The sequence below is a fragment of the Symphodus melops genome (genome assembly GCF_947650265.1).
Source record: "Symphodus melops genome assembly, chromosome: 2".
In the NCBI taxonomy this organism is placed as follows: Eukaryota; Metazoa; Chordata; class Actinopteri; order Labriformes; family Labridae; genus Symphodus; species Symphodus melops.
The window spans coordinates 23,248,211-23,267,804 of NC_136692.1; the positions used below are offsets into that span (position 1 = coordinate 23,248,211).

The 19,594-nt window shown below is 41.9% G+C and overlaps 1 protein-coding gene and 1 long non-coding RNA gene across 2 annotated transcripts in view; one reads left to right on the plus strand and one right to left on the minus strand.

Annotated features, from left to right (window-relative positions):
• LOC306819949 (alpha-2C adrenergic receptor-like) overlaps positions 1 to 19,594 on the plus strand; it is a gene marked incomplete at its 5' end in the record, with an annotated part of 139,580 nt that overhangs the window by 2,099 nt on the left and 117,887 nt on the right.
• The window catches only part of LOC306820133, a 43,476-nt gene continuing 42,635 nt past the window's right edge, over positions 18,754 to 19,594 (minus strand). Inside the window, exon 3 of the long non-coding RNA XR_013778642.1 lies at positions 18,754 to 19,362. This is a non-coding gene — a long non-coding RNA (uncharacterized lncRNA). The remainder of the gene's footprint in view (positions 19,363 to 19,594) is intronic.

The following is a 19,594-nucleotide window of genomic DNA, read 5'->3' on the forward strand; positions in this document are numbered from 1 at the left end:
AAGCGAATTTTCACCATTAAAAAAAAATATGGCGGACTTCCTGTTTAGTTTTGACTATGTGTGCAAGAGGATTTATTGTAGTTCCTGACACTATTAACATAAAAAAAAATTGTCATGCATGTCAGAGAAAAAAACCTCTATGGGGAGGCCTTTCAGAAAGGAAAAATAGGGGTGCGCCGAGACATCAATGTTTGATGGTACGCCATGGCCACGCCCTTAAACGAAATAACGTGCGGAGCACAACGAAAGATCTTCAACATGTCCAGAACACACTGACACTGAGTTTACGATGATCGGATAAACGCTGTTGGAGGAGTTCGTTCAAATAGCTAACCTGTGAAAAAGGAATTTCGGCCATTTTTGTTGAATTCAAAAAGATATGGCGGACTTCCTGTTTGGTTATGACGATAGGTGTAAGAGGATTTTATGTAGCTCCTGAAATGCTTAAGGAGCATAAAAAAATTCATGCACGTAGGACAAAAAAGCTCAATGGGGAGGCCTTTTTGAAAATTTCAAGGTGGCGCCACTGAGTCATTTAGCCACGCCCACTTTTTATACCAACATGTCTAGTTTTGTTTTTCCACTGGGATCATGTGTATGATGTTTGATGAATGTATGACTATATTAAGGCCCGTAACAAACTACTTCCTGTTTGTGACGAACAACGCGTCCGTATGACCACGCCCTTTGAGGAAATAACGTGCAGAGCACAACGAGAGATCTTCAACATGTCGAGAACACACTGACATTCTCATTGTGTCAATCGGATAATTGCTTTTGGAGGAGTTCGTTGAAATAGCTAACCTGTGAAACGCGAATTTTCGCCATTGACAAAAAAAAAGGCAGACTTCCTGTTTGGTTTTGACTATGGGTGTGAGAGGATTTTATGTGAGATCTCGCATGCTGAATGTGCCTAGAAATTGTCGTGCACGTACGATGAAAAAACCTCAATGGGGAGGCCCTTTTGAAAATTTGAAGGGGGCGCCATTGAGTCATTTTGCGAATTCTTTTTTACGAAATGACGAGAATATCAAATTTTTCGCCAGACCCAATGACGTTGGAGATTTTGGTGAGTTTTCATTCACGTTCAGGCAGTGAAAAAGGGCGTCAAAGAGGAAGAAGAAAAAAAAAATTAAAACCGCAAGCGGTGATGAAGGGACCGAAGCATCCCGCGCATGTCGGCGTGTGTCGCGACCGCGAGAGTGCGACCGCGGGAATGCAGCCGCGACACGTGGCCAAGCAGCAGGCCTTACGCTTTGATTTGTGTAAAGGAGCAGAAGTGCCTATTGAACGTATCATGAATCTAGGGCATTATTAACCCCTGTTCCTGACATGATACCATGTCATTTTTGGTAGCATTGGATTCAGGACTTCACAGACTTTCAATAGATATCTATATATCCACTGTAGGTTTAAAATTGAGCCAGATACGCCGTGCTACATATAAAGGAATTACAGCCACTTCAGTTTTTTACAGTGATTTCCGGTTTTAACCACAAGATGGAAGCATTGCCTTATTTTTGAAGGTGAAAATGCGGTGCGCCTAGGCATGAAAGTTTGATGGTATGCAGTTGCCACGCCCTTTAACGAAATAACGTGCGGAGCACAACGAGAGATCTTCAACATGTCTGGAATACACTGACACAGAGTTTACAATGATCGGATAAATGCTGTTGTAGGAGTTCGTTCAAATAGCTAACCTGTGAAAAAGGAATTTCGGCCGTTTTTCTTGCATTAAAAAAAATATGGTGGACTTCCTGTGAAGTTTTGACTATGGGTGTAAGAGGATTTAATGTAGGTCCTGACATGCCCAATGAGCATAAAGAATCTCATGCATGTAGGACAAAGAAACCCCAATGGGGAGGCCATTTTTAAGATTTCATGGGGGCGCCACTGAGTCATTTAGCCACGCCCACTTATTATAACAACATGACAAGTTTAATTCTTCAACAAGGATCATGTGTCTGATGTTTGGTGACTCTACACCTATAATAGGACCCATAACAAACTACTTCCTGTTTGTGACGAACAACGCGTCCGTACGACCATGACCTTTGAGGAAATAACGTGCGGAGCACAACGAGAGATCTTCAACATGTCTAGAATACACTGACACTGAGATTACGATGATCGGATAAACGCTGTTGTTGGAGTTCGTTCAAATATCTAACCTGTGAAACGTGAACTTCGGCCATTTTTGTTGCATTCAAAAAAAAATGGCGGACTTCCTGTTTGGTTATGACGATAGGTGTAAGAGGATTTTATGTAGCACCTGACATGCCCAATGAGCATAAAAAAAATCGTGTATGTAGGACAAAAAAACCTCAATGTGGAGGCCTTTTTGAAAATTTAAAGGGGGCGCCACTGAGTCATTTAGCCACGCCCACTTATCATAACAACATGACAAGTTTAATTTTTCTACAGGGATCATGCGTGTAATGTTTGATGACTCTACGCCTATATTAAGCACTGTAACAAACTACTTCCTGTTTGTGACGAACATCACGTCCGTAAGCCCAAGCCCTTTGACGAAATAACGTGCAGAGCACAACGAGAGATCTTCAACATGTCGAGAACACACAGACCTTGACGTTGTGTCAATCAGATATAGGCTTTTGTAGGAGTTCGTTCAAATAGGTAACCTGTGAAACGCGAATTTTCGCCATTAAAAAAAAATATGGCGGACTTCCGGTTTAGTTTTGACTATGTGTGCAAGAGGATTTATTGTAGTTCCTGACATTAATAACATACAAAAAAATTGTCATGCATGTCAGAGAAGAAAACCTCTATGGGGAGGTCTTTCAGAAAGGTAAAATAGGGGTGCGGCGATACATCAATGTTTGATGGTACGCCATGGCCATGCCCTTAAACGAAATAACGTGCGGAGCACAACGAGAGATCTTCAACATGTCTGGAATACACTGACACTGAGTTCACGATGATCAGATAAACGCTGTTGGAGGAGTTCGTTCAAATAGCTAACCTGTGAAAGAGGAATTTTAGCCATTTTTATTAAATTCAAAAAAATATGGCGGACTTCCTGTTTGGTTATGACAATGGCTGTAAGAGGATTTTATGTAGCTCCTATGCCCAATGAGCATAAAAAAAATTGTGTATGTAGGACAAAAAAAACTCTATGGGGAGGCCTTTTTGAAAATTTCAAGAGGGCGCCACTGAGTCATTTAGCCACGCCCACTTTTTGTGCCAACATGTCTAGTTTCCTTTTTCCACTGGGATCATGTGTGTGATGTTTGATGAATGTATGACTATATTAAGGCTCGAAACAAACTACTTCCTGTTTGTGACGAACAACGCGTCCGTATGACCACGCCCTTTGAGGAAATAACGTGCAGAGCACAACGAGAGATCTTCAACATGTCGAGAACACACTGACATTGTCATTGTGTCAATCGGATAATTGCTTTTGGAGGAGTTCGTTCAAATAGCTAACCTGTGAAACGCGAATTTTCGCCATTGAAAAAAAATATGGCGGACTTCCTGTTTGGTTTTGACCATGGGTGTAAGAGGATTTTATGTGAGATCTCGCATGCTTAATGTGCCTAAAAATTGTCGTGCACGTACGATGAAAAAACCTCAATGGAGAGGACCTTTTGAAAATTTGAAGGGGGCGCCACTGAGTCATTTTGCGAATTCTTTTTATGAAATGACGAGAATATCACATTTTTCGCCAGACCCGATGACGTTGGAGATTTTGATGAGTTTTCATTCACGTTCAAGCCGTCAAAAGTGGCTCCAAACTGGCGGAAGGAAAAAAAAAAAAAAAATTAAAACCGCAAGCGGTGATGAAGGGACCGAAGCACCCCACGCATGTCGGCGCGTGTCGCGACCGCGAGAGTGTGACCGCGGGAGTGCAGCCGCGACACGTGGCCAAGCAGCAGGCCTTACAGTCATCGAAGGTTAAAAAATTGGAGTGTGCCGAGACATCAAAGTTTGATGGTACGCCGTGGCCACGCCCTTTGACGAAATATCGTGCAGAGCACAATGAGAGATCTTCAATATGTCCAGAACACACTGACACTGAGTTCACGATGATCGGATAAACGCTGTTGTAGGAGTTCGTTTAAATAGCTAACCTGTGAAAAAGGAATTTCAGCAATTTTTCTTGCATTAAAAAAAATATGGCGGACTTCCTGTTTGGTTATGACCATGGGTGTAAGAGTCTTTTATGTATATCCTGACATGCCCAATGAGCATAAAAGATTTCATGCACGTAGGCCAAAAAAACCTCTATAGGGAGGCCTTTTTGAAAATTTCAAGGGGGCGCCACTGAGTCATTTAGCCACGCCCACTTTTTATGCCAACATGTCTAGTTTTATTTTTCCACTGGAATCATGTTTGTGATGTTTGATGAATGTATGACTATATTACGGCCCGTTACAAACTACTTCCTGTTTGTGACGAACAACGCGTCCGTATGACCACGCCCTTTGAGGAAATAACGTGCAGAGCACAACGAGAGATCTTCAACATGTCTAGAACACACTAAGATTGAGTTTGCTATGATCGGATAAACGCTTTTGGAGGAGTTCGTTCAGATAGCTAACCTGTAAACCGCGAATTTCAGCCATTCAAAAAAAATATGGCGGACTTCCTGTTTGTTTTTGACCATGGGTGTAAGAGGATTTTATGTAGCACCTGACATGCCCAATGAGCATAAAAAATACCATGCATGTAGGACAAAGAAAGCTCTATGGGGAGGCCATTTTTAAGATTTCATGGGGGCGCCACTGAGTCATTTAGCCACGCCCCCTTATTATAACAACATGACAAGTTTAATTTTTCTACAGGGATCATGTGAGTTATGTTTGATGACTCTACGCCTATATTAAACACTGTAACAACCTACTTCCTGTTTGTGACGAACATCAAGTCCGTATGACCACGCCCTTTGACGAAATAACGTGCGGAGCACAACGAGAGATCTTCAACATGTCAAGATCACACAAACACTGACTTTTTGTCAATCAGATAAACGTTTTTATAGGAGTTCGTTCAAATAGGTAACCTTTAAAACGAGATTTTTCGCCATTAAAAAAAAAATATGGCGGATTTCCTGTTTAGTTTTGACTATGGGTGTAAGAGGATTTATTGTAGGTCCTGACATTATGAATGCACAAAAAAATTGTCATGCATGTAAAAGAAAAAAACCTCTATGGGGAGGCCTTTCATAAAGGTAAAATAGGGGTGCGCCGAGACATCAATGTTTGATGGTACGCCATGGCCACGCCCTTAAACGAAATAACGTGCGGAGCACAACGAGAGATCTTCAACATGTCTAGAATACACTGACACTGAGTTTACGATGATCGGATAAACGCTGTTGTAGGAGTTCGTTCAAATAGCTAACCTGTGAAACGTGAATTTCGGCCATTTTTGTTGCATTCAAAAAAATATGGCGGACTTCCTGTTTGGTTATGACCATGGGTGTAAGAGGCTTTTATGTATCTCCTGACATGCCCAATGAGCATAAAAGATTTCATGCACGTAGGCCAAAAAAACCTCTATAGGGAGGCCTTTTTGAAAATGTCAAGGGGGCGCCACTGAGTAAATTAGCTACGCCCACTTTTTATGCCAACATGTCTAGTTTTATTTTTCCACTGGGATCATGTGTATGATGTTTGATGAATGTATGACTATATTGAGGCCCATAACAAACTACTTCCTGTTTGTGAAGAACAACGCGTCCGTATGACCACGCCCTTTGAGGAAATAACGTGCAGAGCACAACGAGAGATCTTCAACATGTCGTGAACATACTGACATTCTCATTGTATCAATGGGATAAACGCTTTTGGAGGAGTTCGTTCAAATAGCTAACCTGTGAAACGCGAATTTTCGCCATTGAAAAAAAATATGGCGGACTTCCTGTTTGGTTTTGACTATGGGTGTAAGAGGATTTTATGTGAGATCTCGCATGCTTAATGTGCATAAAAATTGTCGTGCACGTACGATGAAAAAACCTCAATGGGGAGGCCCTTTTGAAAATTTGAAGGGGGCGCCATTGAGTCATTTTGCGAATTTATTTTATGAAATGACGAGAATCTCAAATTTTTCGCCAGATCCGATGACATTGGAGATTTTGATGAGTTTTCATTCACGTTCAAGCCGTCAAAAGTGGCTCCGAAGTGGCGGAAGGAAAAAAAAAAAAATTAAAACCGCAAGCGGTGATGAAGGGACCGAAGCACCCCACGCATGTCGGCGCGTGTCGCGACCGTGAGAGTGCGACCGCGGGAGTGCAGCCGCGACACGTGGCCAAGCAGTAGGCCTTACAGTCATCGAAGGTTTAGAAATTGGAGTGTGCCGAGACATCAAAGTTTGATGGTACGCCGTGGCCACGCCCTTAGACGAAATAACGTGCGGAGCACAACGAGAGATCTTCAACATGTCCAGAACACACTGACACTGAGTTTACGATGATCGGATAAACGCTTTTGGAGGAGTTCGTTCAAATATCTAACCTGTGAACCGCGAATTTCAGCCATTCAAAAAAAATATGGCGGACTTCATGTTTGGTTTTGACTATGGGCGTAAGAGGATTTTATGTGAGATCTTGCATGCTTAATGTGCATAAAAATTCCCGTGCATGTACGATGAAAAAACCTCAATGGGGAGGCCCTTTTGAAAATTTGAAGGGGGCGCCACTGAGTCATTTTGCGAAGCTGTTTTACGAAATGATGAAAATATCAAATTTTTCGCCAGACCCGATGACATTGGAGATTTTGATGAGTTTTCATTCACGTTCAAGCCGTCAAAAGTGGCTCCAAAGAGACGGACCGGAGAAAAAAAAAAAAAAAAATAATAATAATAATCATTTGAAAAACAATAGGGTCCTTCGCACTGGTCAGTGCTTCGGTCCCTAATAATCATTAGGGTTACAATAGGGTCCTTCGCACTGGTCAGTGCTTCGGTCCCTAATAATTAAAACCGCAAGCGGTGATGAAGGGACCGAAGCACCCCACGCATGTCGGCGTGTGTCGCGACCGCGAGTGTGCGACCGCGGGAGTGCAGTTGTGACCCGTGGCCAAGCAGCAGGCCTTACAGTCATCGAAGGTTAAAAAATTGGAGTGCGCCGAGACATCAAAGTTTGATGGTATGCCGTGGCCACGCCCTTTGACGAAATAACGTGCGGAGCACAACGAGAGATCTTCAACATGTCCAGAACACACTGACACTGAGTTCACGATGATCGGATAAACGCTGTTGTAGGAGTTCGTTCAAATAGCTAACCTGTGAAATGTGAATTTCGGCCATTTTTGTTGCATTCAAAAAAATATGGCGGACTTCCTGTTTGGTTATGACTATAGGTGTAAGAGGATTTTATGTAGGTCCTGACATGCCCAATGAGCATAAAAAAATTTGTGTATGTAGAACAAAAAAACCTCAATGGGGAGGCCTTTTTGAAAATTTCAAGGGGGCGCCACTGAGTAAATTAGCCACGCCCACTTTTTATGCCAACATGTCTAGTTTTATTTTTCCACTGGGATCATGTGTGTGATGTTTGATGAATGTATGACTATATTAAGGCCCGTAACAAACTACTTCCTGTTTGTGACGAACAACGCGTCCGTATGGCCACGCCCTTTGAGGAAATAACGTGCAGAGCACAACGAGAGATCTTCAACATGTCGAGAACACACTGACATTCTCATTGTGTCAATCAGATAATTGCTTTTGGAGGAGTTCGTTCAAATAGCTAACCTGTAAAACGCGAATTTTCGCCCTTGAAAAAAAATATGGCGGACTTCCTGTTTGGTTTTGACTATGGGCGTAAGAGGATTTTATGTGAGATCTTGCATGCTTAATGTGCATAAAAATTCTCGTGCATGTACGATGAAAAAACCTCAATGGGGAGGCCCTTTTGAAAATTTGAAGGGGGCGCCACTGAGTCATTTTGCGAAGCTGTTTTACGAAATGACGAAAATATCAAATTTTTCGCCAGACCCGATGACATTGGAGATTTTGATGAGTTTTCATTCACGTTCAAGCCGTCAAAAGTGGCTCCAAAGAGACGGACCGGAGAAAAAAAATAAAAAAAATAATAATAATAATCATTTGAAAAACAATAGGGTCCTTCGCACTGGTCAGTGCTTCGGTCCATAATAATCATTAGGGTTACAATAGGGTCCTTCGCACTGGTCAGTGCTTCGGTCCCTAATAATTAAAACCGCAAGCGGTGATGAAGGGACCGAAGCACCCCACGCATGTCGGCGTGTGTCGCGACCGCGAGTGTGCGACCGCGGGAGTGCAGTTGTGACCCGTGGCCAAGCAGCAGGCCTTACAGTCATCGAAGGTTAAAAAATTGGAGTGCGCCGAGACATCAAAGTTTGATGGTATGCCGTGGCCACGCCCTTTGACGAAATAACGTGCGGAGCACAACGAGAGATCTTCAACATGTCCAGAACACACTGACACTGAGTTCACGATGATCGGATAAACGCTGTTGTAGGAGTTCGTTCAAATAGCTAACCTGTGAAATGTGAATTTCGGCCATTTTTGTTGCATTCAAAAAAATATGGCGGACTTCCTGTTTGGTTATGACTATAGGTGTAAGAGGATTTTATGTAGGTCCTGACATGCCCAATGAGCATAAAAAAATTTGTGTATGTAGAACAAAAAAACCTCAATGGGGAGGCCTTTTTGAAAATTTCAAGGGGGCGCCACTGAGTAAATTAGCCACGTCCACTTTTTATGCCAACATGTCTAGTTTTATTTTTCCACTGGGATCATGTGTATGATGTTTGATGAATGTATGACTATATTGAGGCCCGTAACAAACTACTTCCTGTTTGTGACGAACAACGCGTCCGTATGACCACGCCCTTTGAGGAAATAACGTGCAGAGCACAACGAGAGATCTTCAACATGTCGAGAACACACTGACATTCTCATTGTGTCAATGGGATAAACGCTTTTGGAGGAGTTCGTTCAAATAGCTAACCTGTGAAACGCGAATTTTCGCCATTGAAAAAAAATATGGCGGACTTCCTGTTTGGTTTTCACTATGTGTGTAAGAGGATTTTATGTGAGATCTCGCATGCTTAATGTGCCTAAAAATTGTCGTGCACCTACGATGAAAAAACCTCAATGGGGAGGCCCTTTTGAAAATTTGAAGGGGGCGCCACTGAGTCATTTTGCGAATTTTTATTACGAATCTGCAAAAATATCAAATTTTTCGCCAGACCCGATGATGTTGGAGATTTTGATGAGTTTTCATTCACGTTCAAGCCGTCAAAAGTGGCTCCGAAGTGGCGGAAGGAAAAAAAATAAATAAAAATTAAAACCGCAAGCGGTGATGAAGGGACCGAAGCACCCCGCGCATGTCGGCGCGTGTCGCGACCGCGAGAATGCGACCGCGGGAGTGCAGCCGCGACACGTGGCCAAGCAGCAGGCCTTTACAGTCATGGAAGGTTAAAAAATAGGAGTGTGCCGAGACATCAAAGTTTGATGGTACGCCGTGGCCACGCCCTTTGACGAAATAACGTGCGGAGCACAACGAGAGATCTTCAACATGTCCAGAACACACTGACACTGAGTTCACGATGATCGGATAAACGCTGTTGTAGGAGTTCGTTCAAATATCTAACCTGTAAACCGCGAATTTCAGCCATTCAAAAAAAATATGGCGGACTTCCTGTTGGGTTTTGACCATGGTTGTCAGAGGATTTTATGTAGCTTCTGACATGCCCAATGGGCATAAAAAATCCCATGTATGTAGGACAAAGAAACCTCTATGGGGAGGCCATTTTTAAGATTTCATGGGGGCGCCACTGAGTCATTTAGCCACGCCCACTTATCATAACAACATGACAAGTTTAATTTTTCTACAGGGATCATGTGTCTGATGTTTGGTGACTCTACACCTATATTAAGACCCATAACAAACTACTTCCTGTTTGTGACGAACAACGCGTCCGTATGACCACGACCTTTGAGGAAATAATGTGCAGAGCACAACGAGAGATCTTCAACATGTCTAGAACACACAGACCTTGACGTTGTGTCAATCGGATAATTGCTTTTGTAGGAGTTCGTTCAAATAGGTAACCTGTGAAACGCGAATTTTTGCCATTAAAAAAAAATATGGCGGACTTCCTGTTTAGTTTTGACTATGTGTGCAAGAGGATTTATTGTAGTTCCTGACATTATTAAGATACAAAAAAATTGTCATTCATGTCAGAGAAGAAAACCTCTATGGGGAGGCCTTTCAGAAAGGAAAAATAGGGGTGAGCCGAGACATCAATGTTTGATGGTACGCCATCGCCACGCCCTTGAACGAAATAACGTGCGGAGCACAACGAGAGATCTTCAACATGTCTAGAATACACTGACATTGAGTTTACAATGATCGGATAAACGCTGTTGTAGGAGTTCGTTCAAATAGGTAACCTGTGAAACGTGAATTTTGGCCATTTTTGTTGCATTAAAAAAAATATGGCGGACTTCCTGATTGGTTATGACTATAGGTGTAAGAGGATTTTATGTAGGACCGGACATGCCCAATAAGCATAAAAAAAAATCATGCTCGTAGGACCATAAAACCTCAATAGGGAGGGCTTTTTGAAAATTTCAAGGGGGCGCCACTGAGTCATTTAGCCACGCCCACTTTTTATACCAACTTGTGTACTTTTATTTTTCCACTGCAATCATGTGTATGATGTTTGGTGAGTGTACGCTTCTATTAAGGCCCATAACAAACTACTTCCTGTTTGTGACGAACAACGCATCCGTATGACCACGCCCTTTGAGGAAATAACGTGCAGAGCACAACGAGAGATCTTCAACATGTCGAGAACAAACTGAAATTCTCATTGTGTCAATCGGATAATTGCTTTTGGAGGAGTTCGTTCAAATAGCTAACCTGTAAAACGCGAATTTTCGCCATTGAAAAAAAATATGGCGGACTTCCTGTTTGGTTTTGACTATGGGCGTAAGAGGATTTTATGTGAGATCTCGCATGCTTAATGTGCCTAAAAATGGTCATGCACGTACGATGAAAAAACCTCAATGGGGAGGCCCTTTTGAAAATTTGAAGGTGGCGCCACTGAGTCATTTAGCGAATTTTTGTTACGAAATGACGAGAATATCAAATTTTTCGCCAGACCCGATGACATTGGAGATTTTGATGAGTTTTCATTCATGTTCAAGCCGTCAAAAGTGGCTCCGAAGTGGCGGAAGGAAAAAAAAAAAATAATCGTAAGGAAAACAATAGGGTCCTTCGCACTGGTCAGTGCTTCGGTCCCTAAAAAATAATCACTTGAAAAACAATAGGGTCCTTCGCACTGGTCAGTGCTTCGGTCCCTAATTAAAACCGCAAGCGGTGATGAAGGGACCGAAGCACCCTGCGCATGTCGGCGCGTGTCGCGACCGCGAGAGTGCGACCGCGGGAGTGCAGCCGCGACACGTGGCCAAGCAGTAGGCCTTACGCTTTGATTTGTGTAAAGGAGCAAAAGTGCCTATTGAACGTATCATGAATCTAGGGCATTATTAACCCCTGTTCTTGACATGATACCAGGTCATTGTTGGTAGCATTGGATTCAGGACTTCACAGACTTTCAATAGATATCTATATATCCGCTGTAGGTTTAAAATTGAGCCAAATACGCTGTGCTACATATAAAAGAATTACAGCCACTTCAGTTTTTTACGGTGATTTCCGGTTTTAACCACAAGATGGAAGCATTGCCTTATTTTTGAAGGTGAAAAAGCGGTGCGCCTAGGCATGAAAGTTTGATGGTATGCAGTTGCCACGCCCTTTAACGAAATAACGTGCGGAGCACAACGAGAGATCTTCAACATGTCTAGAACATACTGACACAGAGTTTACAATGATCGGATAAATGCTGTTGTAGCAGTTCGTTCAAATAGCTAACCTGTGAAAAAAGAATTTCGGCCGTTTTTCTTGCATTAAAAAAAATATGGTGGACTTCCTGTGTAGTTTTGACCAAGGGTGTAAGAGGATTTTATGTAGCTCCTGACATGCCCAATGAGCTCAAAAAATCTCATGCATGTAGGACAAAGAAACCTGTATGGGGAGGCCATTTTTAAGATTTCATGGGGGCGCCACTGAGTCATTTAGCCACGCCCACTTATCATAACAACATGACAAGTTTAATTGTTCTACAGGGAACATGTGTCTGATGTTTGGTGACTCTACACCTATATTAAGACCCATAACAAAGTACTTCCTGTTTGTGACGAACAACGCGTCCGTATGACCACGACCTTTGAGGAAATAACGTGCAGAGCACAACGAGAGATCTTCAACATGTCTAGAACACACAGACTTTGACGTTGTGTCAATCGGATAAAGGCTTTTGTAGGAGTTCGTTCAAATAGGTAACCTGTGAAACGCGAATTTTCGCCATTAAAAAGGAAATATGGCGGACTTCCTGTTTAGTTTTGACTATGTGTGCAAGAGGATTTATTGTAGTTCCTGACATTATTAACATACAAAAAAATTGTCATGCATGTCAGAGAATAAAACCTCTATGGGGAGGTCTTTCAGAAAGGTAAAATATGGGTGTGCCGAGACATCAATGTTTGATGGTACGCCATGGCCACGCCCTTAAACGAAATAAGGTGCGGAGCACAACGAGAGATCTTCAACATGTCTAGAATACACTGACATTGAGTTTACAATGATCGGATAAACGCTGTTGTAGGAGTTCGTTCAAATAGCTAACCTGTGAAAAAGGAATTTCAGCCATTTTTCTTGCATTAAAAAAAATATGGCGGACTTCCTGTTTGGTTATGACTATGGGCATAAGAGGCTTTTATGTATCTCCTGACATGCCCAATGAGCATAAAAAATTTCATGCACGTAGGACAAAAAAACCTCAATGGGGAGGCCTTTTTGAAAATTTCAAGGGGGCGCCACTGAGTCATTTAGCCACGCCCACTTATTATAACAACATGACAAGTTTAATTTTTCTACTGGGATCATGTGTGTGATGTTTGATGAATGTATGACTATATTAAGACCCATAACAAACTACGTCCTGTTTGTGAAGAACAACGCGTCCGTATGGCCACGCCCTTTGACGAAATAACGTGCAGAGCACAACGAGAGATCTTCAACAAGTCGAGAACACACTGACATTCTCATTGTGTCAATCGGATAAACTCTTTTGGAGGAGTTCGTTCAAATAGCTAACCTGTGAAACGCGAATTTTTGCCATTAAAAAAAAATATGGCGGACTTCCTGTTTGGTTTTGACTATGGGTGTAAGAGGATTTTATGTGAGATCTCGCATGCTTAATGTGCATAAAAATTGTCGTGCACGTACGATGAAAAAACCTCAATGGGGAGGCCCTTTTGAAAATTTGAAGGTGGCGCCACTGAGTCATTTAGCGAATGTTTTTTATGAAATGACGAAAATATCAAATTTTTCACCAGACCCGATGACATTGGAGATTTTGATGAGTTTTCATTCACGTTCAAGTCGTCAAAAGTGGCTCCAAAGAGGAAGAAGAAATTAAAACCGCAAGCGGTGATGAAGGGACCGAAGCACCCCGCGCATGTCGGCGCGTGTCGCGACCGCGAGAGTGCGACCGCGGGAGTGCAGCCGCGACACGTGGCCAAGCAGCAGGCCTCACAGTCATCGAAGGTTAAAAAATTGGAGTGCGCCGAGACATCAAAGTTTGATGGTACGCCGTGGCCACGCCCCTTGACAAAATAACGTGCAGAGCACAACGAGAGATCTTCAATATGTCGAGAACACACTGACATTCTCATTGTGTCAATGGGATAAACGCTTTTGGAGGAGTTCGTTCAGATAGCTAACCTGTAAACCGCGAATTTCAGCCATTCAAAAAAAATATGGCGGACTTCCTGTTGGGTTTTGACCATGGGTGGAAGAGGATTTTATGTAGCTTCCGACATGCCCAATGAGCATAAAAAATCCCATGCATGTAGGACCAAGAAACCTCTATAGGGAGGCCATTTTTAAGATTTCATGGGGGCGCCACTGAGTCATTTAGCCACGCCCACTTATCATAACAACATGACAAGTTTAATTGTTCTACAGGGATTATGTGTCTGATGTTTGGTGACTCTACACCTATATTAAGGCCCATAACAAACTACTTCCTGTTTGTGATGAACATCACGTCCGTATGGCCACGCCCTTTGAGAAAGTAACGTGCAGAGCACAACGAGAGATCTTCAACATGTCTAGAACACACAGACCTTGACGTTGTGTCAATCGGATAAACGCTTTTGTAGGAGTTCGTTCAAATAGGTAACCTGTGAAACGCGAATTTTCGCCATTAAAAAAAAATATGGCGGACTTCCGGTTTAGTTTTGACTATGTGTGCAAGAGGATTTATTGTAGTTCCTGACATTATTAACATCCCAAAAAATTGTCATGCATGTCAGAGAAGAAAACCTCTATGGGGAGGTCTTTCAGAAAGGTAAAATAGGGGTGAGCCGAGACATCAATGTTTGATGGTACGCCATGGCCACGCCCTTAAACGAAATAACGTGCGGAGCACAACGAGAGATCTTCTACATGTCTAGAATACACTGACACTGAGTTTACGATGATCGGATACACGCTGTTGTAGGAGTTCGTTCAAATAGCTAACCTGTGAAACGTGAAATTCTGCCATTTTTGTTGCATTCAAAAAAATATGGCGGACTTCCTGATTGGTTATGACAATGGGTGTAAGAGGATTTTATGTAGCTCCTGACATGCTTAATGAGCATAAAAAAATTCATGCATGTACACCAAAAAAACCTCAATGGGGAGGGCTTTTTGAAAATTTCAAGGGGGCGCCACTGAGTCATTTAGCCACGCCCACTTATTATACCAACTGTCTAAGTTTTATTTTTCCACTAGGATCATTTGTGTGATGTTTGGTGAATGTATGACTATATTAAGGCCCGAAACAAACTACTTCCTGTTTGTGACGAACAACGCGTCCGTATGACCACGCCTTTTGAGGAAATAACGTGCAGAGCACAACGAGAGATCTTCAACATGTCGAGAACACACTGACATTCTCATTGTGTCAATCGGATAATTGCTTTTGGAGGAGTTCGTTCAAATAGCTAACCTGTGAAACGCGAATTTTCGCCATTGAAAAAAAATATGGCGGACTTCCTGTTTGGTTTTGACTATGGGTGTAAGAGGCTTTTATGTGAGATCTCGCATGCTTAATGTGCATAAAAATTTTCGTGCACGTACGATGAAAAAACCTCAATGGGGAGGCCCTTTTGAAAATTTGAAGGGGGCGCCACTGAGTCATCTTGCGAAAAATGTTTATGAAATGACGAGAATATCAAATTTTTCGCCAGACCCGATGATGTTGGAGATTTTGATGAGTTTTCATTCACGTTCAGGCAGTGAAAAAGGGCGTCAAAGAGACGGACCGGAGAAAAAAACAAAAATAAATAATAATCATTTGAAGAACAATAGGGTCCTTCGCACTGGTCAGTGCTTCGGTCCCTAATTAAAACCGCAAGCGGTGATGAAGGGACCGAAGCACCCTGTGCATGTCAGCGAGTGTCGCGACCGAGAGAGTACGACCGCGGGAGTGCAGCCGCGACACGAGGCCAAGCAGCAGGCCTTACAGTCATCGAAGGTTAAAAAATTGGAGTGCGCCGAGACATCAAAGTTTGATGGTACGCCGTGGCCACGCCCCTTGACGAAATAACGTGCAGAGCACAACGAGAGATCTTCAACATGTCTAGAACACACTAAGATTGAGTTTGCGATGATCGGATAAACGCTTTTGGAGGAGTTCGTTCAGATAGCTAACCTGTAAACCGCGAATTTTAGCCATTCAAAAAAAATATGGAGGACTTCCTGTTGGGTTTTGACCATGGGTGTAAGAGGATTTTATGTAGCGCCTGTCATGCCCAATGAGCATAAAAAAATCTCATGCATGTAGGACAAAGAAACCTCTATGGGGAGGCCATTTTTAAGATTTCATGGGGGCGCCACTGAGTCATTTAGCCACGCACACTTACTATAACAATATGACAAGTTTAACTTTTCCCCAGGGATCATGTGTCTGATGTTTGGTGACTCTACACCTTTATTAAGCACTGTAACAAACTACTTCCTGTTTGTGACAAACAACGCGTATGTACGACCACACCCTTTAACGAAATAACATGCAGAGCACAACGAGAGATCTTCAACATGTCAAGATCACACTGACATTGTCATCGTGTCAATCGGATAATTGCTTTTGGAGGAGTTCGTTCAAATAGCTAACCTGTGAAACGCGAATTTTCGCCATTAAAAAAAAAAATGGCGGACTTCCTGTTTAGTATTGACTATGGGTGTGAGAGGATTTTTTGTAGGTCCTGACATTATGAACGTACCAAAAAATTGTCATGCATGTAAAAGAAAAAAACCTCTATGGGGAGGCCTTTCAGAAAGGTAAAATATGGGTGCGCCGAGACATCAATGTTTGATGGTACGCCGTGGCCACGCCCTTTGACGAAATAACGTGCGGAGCACAACGAGAGATTTTCAACATGTCCAGAACACACTGACACTGAGTTCACGATGATCGGATAAACGCTGTTGTAGGAGTTCGTTCAAATAGCTAACCTGTGAAAAAGGAATTTCAGCCATTTTTCTTGCATTAAAAAAAATCTGGCAGTTTTCCTGTTTGGTTATGACGATAGGCGTAAGAGGCTTTTATGTATCTCCTGACATGCCCAATGAGCATAAAAAAAATTGTGTATGTAGGACAAAAAAAACTCTATGGGGAGGCCTTTTTGAAAATTTCAAGAGGGCGCCACTGAGTCATTTAGCCACGCCCACTTTTTATGCCAACATGTCTAGTTTTATTTTTCCACTGGGATCATGTGTGTGATGTTTGATGAATGTATGACTATATTAAGGCCCGTTACAAACTACTTCCTGTTTGTGACGAACAACGCGTCCGTATGAACCATAGACTGTAAAAATAATGGACGGGACAAGGTCCCCTGTGAAGTGAAGCTTTTTTTTTTTAGATCGCCCCCTACTGACTGGCTGCAGTATAGGTCATAAACCCCGCCTCCTCAATGGTAACAGACGGGACTTGGGTCAAACTGTTAAGTTAAAATACTCGTCACATAATTTTTTTCCAGACCTAAACTCTGCTGTGATCATTAGATATTATCACCCTACATGGTGTTCAAGTGCTCATTTTTCTGTGAAGTTTGTTTTAAATAAGTTATTTGAGGTTAAAAAACGGGATTTTACGTCATACATGGCGATGATTGACAGCCACGGATCATGCGTAGAGCTCTTGTAAATAAGTAGTTACGTTGTGAAGTGAAGCCGGGACGACATGGAGCTTTTCTGTTCAGTCTTTTCGTCTTTTTTGAGGTGGTGAAAGCTGTTTTTTCTGCAGTAAACTAATGTCACGGACCTGTGGACTCTAAGGGAGCTTTGCAGTTTTTACAGTAAGTAATAAAGTTTGATTTATGTGTCATTGCTTAAAGCGCTATCGAGCGAGCTAACATATTAGCAGTCTAAGCTAGGTTAGTTATCAGGCATGATTTATCTTTTTATTTTACTTTTTAATATGAGCAAACCTAATAACTGACATGATATGTTTCTTGATATTGTTATATCGTTGTTGTGAGTGGAATTGTATTAAAAACCAAAACATCTTAATTAAAATCAGCTCATAGATGCTGTTCATTGACTGTACAGTTATGTTTCAGTAAATAATAAATATGTCTGGTAAGGTTTTTAAAAAAGTATCAAGGACAAAAAATAAGCTAAATACTGTAAATCTGTCCTGTATCATTACTGATGTGTACATGTTCACAGTCTGTGTAAAGAGTGTGTTATACAGAGATTAACATGTCACCATGCAGCCTGATATTTATAATACTGTATAATGAGGGAGAATATTTCTCTAGATATCAGGATAAAACTAAAGTAAGCTCTGATTTAATAAAACTTCTGTCTGATTTAAGAGACTGACAGAAACGTGAACACAAACAATCAGCGGTGGTGTAATATAATATTAACCGAGCATCATACTGCTTAAATCTGTCAAATATTCAGCATGAGCTTACACACACAATACCAATCTAATAATCACAAGTTGATCATGTTGTACATTTAATGACGCTTATTAATAAATGGTGTTATAACTTCACAAAACCTGACACAGACTACAAAACAGGCTGCTTGTGATGGTGGTTAGGAGGAGACAGACAGGCTCAATAACAGAAGGCAGAAAGATTACGTTTCTCACAAAATGATATATTAATGTTTTTTTATTTTGCATCTATAATCATTAATGAAGATTTTATGTCTTTTAATAGGTATTTCCCTGTTTTCACCAACATATTATACATTAAACTGAGGATTTCCTTTTTCTCATGTTGTCTCTCTCTCTCTCTCTTCCAGCTCATCCTCGGAGGATTGCAGGACCTGACCACTGCTTATCTTACCAGGATGTTTGGTCTGATCTTACACTGGACGGCGGTCTGTTGTGAAACAGTGGGCCGATTGTCGCGCCTGAGCCACAGAGGACGCAGCTCGCACGTCCTGAGCAATGTTTGACTATTCATTCAAAAGATGAACGGAAGAAAAGAGAGGCTGTTTAATACCAAGGTTTTTCTTATAAGCCACGTTTTGTTTTTGTTATTTTTAGATTAATCTGCTTTAACTTTAAAATACTGTGCATTCATTTGCCTCTTTCAAACCTGTATAACCCACAAAAACCTTAAATACTACATTCATCTAACTGAACAATCAAGTGAAAGAAAGTAGCTTAAAGAGCATATTGCAGGTTAAAGACAAAACTTAACTAATCATAGGAAAATACGTTAACAATACTGTTTTTAAAGAAATTCTGAAATTAATAACCCACAGGGTCTCCTGGAGACGTTTTAGTACGTGTTCGCACGTCTTTGCTTTTTACTTCCGCATTCGGCTGTGACGTAACATAAGGGAGTCCCGCTGAATCCCCGTCTGTTTAACATAGAAAATCATGGATCCGAGTGTCACTCCCGTCAATAAATAGGAAGAAAATATGTATTCCTTTACATATAATGGTCCACTGGCTTATTATTCTGAACCTGTTAGATGTGATAGAGAGCAGAAACAGGCAGGATTAGAGGAATAACGGCCTCAGGAGAGAAGTGAAGTTGTGGTGTGAGGAGAGACCCGGAGCAGGCGTCCTGCTGAGTGACTGGTGTCAGCTCGCCATATATGGGCAAGTGCTGTGTTCACATCAGCATATGTAAAGTTTGTAATCACATTCAATCAATTAAAAAACTATTTGTAGAAGGTGCAAGTGCCGATCATTCACCTTTACATTGTATGGGAGTTGCTTGTAAAAACGGCAAATCTGTACAACGTATTACGGTGCCGCGCTGTGCGCGCGCGAGAGAGAGAGACAGACAGACAGACAGACAGACAGACAGACATAGAACCCGATTACACGGCCTGTGCAAATGCAGCACCATGTCTTTATTGTTTATTCCTCATGCAGCTCAGTGCTCACGTTGTTATAGAAAATACAGTGTATGCTGCAGGATTCTCCTGACGTGAGTTCACAGCGCACGTAATCCACACAAACATGCACAACAGCGCACACACTCCACA